Raw genomic sequence first — 6,000 nt, 5'->3', positions numbered from 1 at the left:
CACATACAGACACACACATGCAACACACACACACGCAACACACACACTGCAACACACACACTGCAACACACACTGCAACACACACACACACACACGCAACACACGCATGCAACACACACACACACGCAACCAAACACACACATGCTGCACTTACATTGCAACACACACATTGCAACACACACAGCTGAACTTACACTGCAACACACACAGCTGCACTGTGGTACTGTACAATATACACAAATAGTAGACCGCTACACACCATAGTAGCCCTACACACCATAGTAGAGCCACACACCATAGTAGACCTACAGACACCATAGTAGACCTACACACCATAGTAGACCTACACACCATAGTAGAGCCACACACCATAGTAGCCCTACACACACCATAGTAGATCTACACACCATAGTAGACCTACACACCATAGTAGACCTACACACCATAGTAGAGCCACACACCATAGTAGACCTACAGACACCATAGTAGACCTACACACCATAGTAGAGCCACACACCATAGTAGCCCTACACACACCATAGTAGATCTACACACCATAGTAGACCTACACACCATAGTAGACCTACACACCATAGTAGAGCCACACACCATAGTAGCCCTACACACACCATAGTAGATCTACACACCATAGTAGAGCCACACACCATAGTAGACCTACAGACACCATAGTAGACCTACACACCATAGTAGATCTACACACCATAGTAGACCTACACACCATAGTAGCCCTCTACACACACCATAGTAGATCTACACACCATAGTAGACCTACACACCATAGTAGACCTACACACCATAGTAGACCTACACACACCATAGTAGATCTACACACCATAGTAGACCTACACACCATAGTAGACCTACACACCATAGTAGACCTACACACACCATAGTAGACCTACACACCATAGTAGACCTACACACCATAGTAGACCTACACACACCATAGTAGACCTCTATATACACACCATAGTAGACCTACACACACCATAGTAGACCTACACACCATAGTAGCCCTCTATATACACACCATAGTAGACCTACACACCATAGTAGACCTACACACCATAGTAGACCTACACACCATAGTAGCCCTACACACACCATAGTAGACCTACACACACCATAGTAGACCTCTATATACACACCATAGTAGACCTACACACCATAGTAGACCTACACACCATAGTAGCCCTCTATATACACACCATAGTAGACCTACACACCATAGTAGACCTACACACACCATAGTAGCCCTCTATATACACACCATAGTAGACCTACACACACCATAGTAGACCTACACACCATAGTAGCCCTCTATATACACACCATAGTAGACCTACACACACCATAGTAGACCTACACACCATAGTAGCCCTCTATATACACACCATAGTAGACCTACACACACCATAGTAGACCTACACACCATAGTAGATCTACACACACCATAGTAGACCTACACACCATAGTAGCCCTACACACACCATAGTAGCCCTACACACACCATAGTAGACCTACACACCATAGTAGCCCTACACACACCATAGTAGCCCTACACACACCATAGTAGCCCTCTACATACACACCATAGTAGCCCTCTACATACACACCATAGTAGCCCTCTACATACACACCATAGTAGCCCTACACACCATAGTAGACCTACACACCATAGTAGCCCTCTATATACACACCATAGTAGCCCTACACACACCATAGTAGACCTACCATAGTAGCCCTCTACATACACACCAGTGGCGGAAGCTGATGCCCAGAGCTCTGCTACTCTCATTGTGGTGTTCACAGGACTTCCACCCTTCTGTAGGTGTTGTGTTGTGTTGTGTGTGTGTGTGTGTGTGTGTGTGTCGGCTGTACAGCCTTGCAGAGTGTGAAACCACAGGGACTGCAAGCTGTTTGCTCTGAGTGCGCTTTTCACTCTGAAATTGAAATAGGCTTTTTAACCTTAAACCCTCTCCTATGAGTCCAATGGGGGCAGCTCACTGGAGGACTCTGAAAAAAGCCTACAAGAGTCGCTTATTCATTTGCTGCAGGCACACCGAAAACTGGGTTTAATATGAACGGGGGTGTTCTGGGGAAGAGTAGCTGGAGGGTGGGGAGGGGCTGGAGGGTGGAGGGGCTGGAGGGTGGAGGGGCTGGAGGGTGGAGGGGCTGGAGGGTGGGGGGGCTGGAGGGTGGAGGGGCTGGAGGCTGGAGGGGCTGGAGGGTGGGGGGGCTGGAGGGTGGGGCGGCTGGAGGGTGGAGGGTGTAAAGTAGAGAGAGAGAGAGAGAGTGTGTGTGTGTGTGTCTGTCTGTGTGTGTTTACTGTGGAGGAGCCTCCTGCCTGTGTGAGCATGCTCGAGTGTGTGTGTGTGTGTGTGTGTGTGTAATTGACTGCTCTTTGTGTCAGAGGATTTTCTTTGGGGTGTGCGGTCTAAGGATGGGCCCCCTGTAGACAGACACACACACACACACACACACACACTACATAAATCACACCAACCAAATGTAGGTTATAGGTAGTCAAATGCACACACACACCCACCCAACGGTTTCCCCCCCTTAATAAAACAAGCGCTTGTCATGGTATTAATCAGAAGGAAGGACTGAAGCTCAGTTTAAAAGGCCTTGTGGTTTAAGCCCTCAGTTGGAGCGTTGACCAGGGGCGTCCTCCGCGGAATCACAACACTGATTATTTTACACATCATAAGAACCACAAACAACAGACCAAACACCCAGCGAACACTTGAGAGAATGCCCGCTTCAGGCAAGGTTACAGAGTAGTGCGTGCGTGCGTGCGTGCGTGCGTGTGTGTGTGAGTGTGAGAGCGGATGTTTTTATTTGTCTTTTGTTCTGGTGATTTGTAAGAGGAACAGGCTTGCTGCGTTAAAGCGGTGGGAACAGAGGACAGAGCAGAGTGTGTGTGTGTGTGTGTGTGTGTGTGTGAGAGGACAGAGCAGATCTGAGTGTGTGTGTGTGAGGACCGAGCAGATCTGTGTGTGTGTGTGTGTGTGTGTGTGTGTGTGTGTGTGTGTGTGTGTGTGTGTGTGTGTGTGTGTGTGTGTGTGTGTGTGTGTGTGTGTGTGTGTGTGTGTGTGTGTGTGAGGACAGAGCAGATCTGAGCCCAGCTCCTTGGAGAGGTTGTTTTTCAATGTGTTCCACTACACTACAAACACACGGGAGGCCACGCCTCTTTCGGTGCAGTGTGCCAAGCCACAGGAATTCCCTCCTTCTTTTCTCTCTCTCTCTCTTTCTGTCTATCTTTTTTTTTTCTCTCTCTCTCTCTCACGTTCCCGCCTTCTGGGACAGGCCAATCGGGGGCTGTGTCAGGACGACGGAGCAAAGTGAGAATCCCGCCGCTGTCTGTGGGGACATTCCTCAGAGTCTGTCTCTCTCTCTCTCTCACACACACACACACACACACCACATAAATCACACCAACCAAATGTAGGTTATAGGTAGTCAAACACACACACACACACACACACACACCTGGATGTTGGAACGGGCCGTCGACTCTGAGGGGAGTTGAGGGTGTGTGTGGAGGAGAAGTCTGGCCCCGGCGTCCTCTTTCCTCCCTGTTAAGACCCTGTGAGGAGTGATTGTGAGCCGAACACTGGCTGGCATTGTTGGAGACACCTGGGTGAATCTCTCTTTGATTTCCTAATCCACGTCTCATGCCCCAGATCAGACTCTCATGTAAAAAGACACCTCTGGCTTTTTCTCTTCTTTTTTTTTCCCTTTTTTTTCCCTCCTTAATTCAGTGCTAATAATAGAACACTGACTGGCTCCCAACGAACACAGAGCGGTCTTTCACTGTGGAGGAGCCTGCTGCATGTGTGAGCATGCTCCGGTGTGTGTGTGTGTGTGTGTGTGTGTGTGTGGCTGCATGACTGTGTATGGCCTACATTTGGGTGTGTGTATGGGTGTGTTTATTGTTGTGTGAGTGATATGACTGTGTGTTTGTTTTCTTTGTGTGTGTGAGTGTGTGTGTGTGTGTGTATGTGTCTTCGTGTTCGTTCGTTCTTTCATTCGTTCGTTGATTTAACTGCATGTGTGTGCATGTGAGCGTGAGTGAGGGAGAGAGAAAGAGAGAAAGATGTCTGCGACTGTGTGCGTGCTCCAGTGGGCGTCTCGACTCTGGGGGGGGGCGGGGGCTCTGATTGGGGGGGGGGCGGCTCTGGGGTCTGTCTTTAACCACAGTGCTGCGTGAGGCTTTTTTGAAAATCATCACACTTTATGGATGGGGGAGAGTAAAAATAGACTGTGGTGAGAGGCTTAAGGCTAAAAGCCTCTTTTATGACTTCATTACACATAACATTTATATTTCTCTCTGGCGCGCCGTGTTTGATTAGCATTTGTAGGGCTGATTTTGAGACGAGTCTAAGCCCTCAGCCTTAGTCGCTCATTGAGTTCCCCTTCATACTAATGAACACTGGAGCCAAGCCCACACAGGGGAGAGAGAGGGTACAGTCCACTAATGAGCTTCTCCTCCACCCCACCCCACCCCACCCCAGCCCCGACGCACACTACAACGCTGCCTAGATTCTCCTATTCTCCCTTATTAAATCACAACATTTCTGTTTTATTCTGGCAGAGGGAGAGAGGGGGGGAGGGAGGGAGGGAGAGAGAGAGGGAGAGAGAGAGCCCACAATAGCATTCAGATAGGAGTGAGTGAGTGAGTGCTCTCTCCTCTGGTGCTCTGTTCATCTGAGTGTCTCTCTGTTGTTAATGTGGCCAGTCTGGGGGCAGAGGGCACTCAGGGTTGGACTTCCCTCCTCTCTCTTTCTCTCTCTCTCTCTCTCTCTCTCCCTCCCTCCCTCCATTCCTCCCTATCTCCTTCTGTACCTCCCTCCCTCCCTCTCTCCTTCCTCCCTCCGGGCCTCAGTGGAGCCAGACACTAAGCAGAGACTTCAGCCGTGGAGAGGCTCCATGCCCTGCTGCTCTGGGAGGGGAGGGGAGGGGAGGAGAGAGGCTCCATGCCCTGCTGCTCTGGGAGGAGAGAGGGAGAGGAGAGAGGCTCCATGCCCTGCTGCTCTGGGAGGAGAGGAGAGGACAGGACACAGGGCCACTGGGGCGTACAGGCTGTGGCCTAGAGGAGAGGAGAGAGGACAGGACAGGACACAGGGCCACTGGAGCCTACTGGCTGTGTGTGTCATTGTGCTGAGAACAGAGCCCAGCCTGTTCCACTCCAGAGAGGAGCAGGGAGAACCCAGCCAGTGGCCAGACACACCAGCAGCCGCCCGACCTGCAGTGTCACACCAACAGAATAGTTCACATTGCTGCCATTCCTCACGTCCTCCCCTCCCCTCCCCTCCTCTCCTCTCTTTCTCTCTCCTCTCCCCTCCTCTCCTCTCCTCTCTCCTCTCCTCTCTTTCTCTCTCCTCTCCTCTCTCTCCCCTCCTCTCCTCTCTCTCCCCACCTCTCCTCTCTCTCTCTCTCTCCTCTCCTCTCTTTCTCCCCTCCTCTCCTCTCTTTCTCCCCTCCTCTCCTCTCTCTCTCTCTCTCCTCTCCTCCCCTCCTCTCTCTCTCTCTCTCCTCTCCTCTCTTTCTCTCTCTCCTCTCCTCTCTCTCTCTCCTCTCCTCTCTCTCTCCCCTCCTCTCCTCTCTCTCTCTCCTCTCCTCCCCTCCTCTCTCTCTCTCTCTCCTCTCCTCTCTCTCCCCTCCTCTCCTCTCTCTCTCCTCTCCTCTCTCTCTCTCCCCTCCTCTCCTCTCTCTCTCCTCTCCTCTCTCTCTCTCTCCTCTCCTCTCTCTCACACACACACGTAAAACAATAACCAAACGCAGAGGCTAACTCTCTGCCTAGCTCATTGTATTCATTACACAGATCATTCTAGACGATGCCTTATTTACTTGTCTTCTGTGTGTTTTTTCGCTCTTTGTCGAGTGGGAAACCTTTTAAGATGATAATTAAGATTGTCGTTTTGAAGTGCTCCGACTGGTTGCGTTGCTGTATTGAAAGGTCAGGGTCTCGGT

General features: G+C 50.6%; 1 protein-coding gene across 1 annotated transcript in view; it reads left to right on the top strand.

Moving 5' to 3' along the window:
* Positions 1 to 6,000, top strand: part of foxj3 (forkhead box J3) — a 75,668-nt gene that overhangs the window by 60,105 nt on the left and 9,563 nt on the right. The gene's annotated exons all lie outside the window — the stretch shown is intronic.

This window comes from Argentina silus (assembly GCF_951799395.1).
Source record: "Argentina silus genome assembly, chromosome: 4".
Classification (NCBI taxonomy): domain Eukaryota; kingdom Metazoa; phylum Chordata; class Actinopteri; order Argentiniformes; family Argentinidae; genus Argentina; species Argentina silus.
Note: the sequence above shows the minus strand (reverse complement) of the source record. Positions and strands in the feature narration are given on the sequence as shown.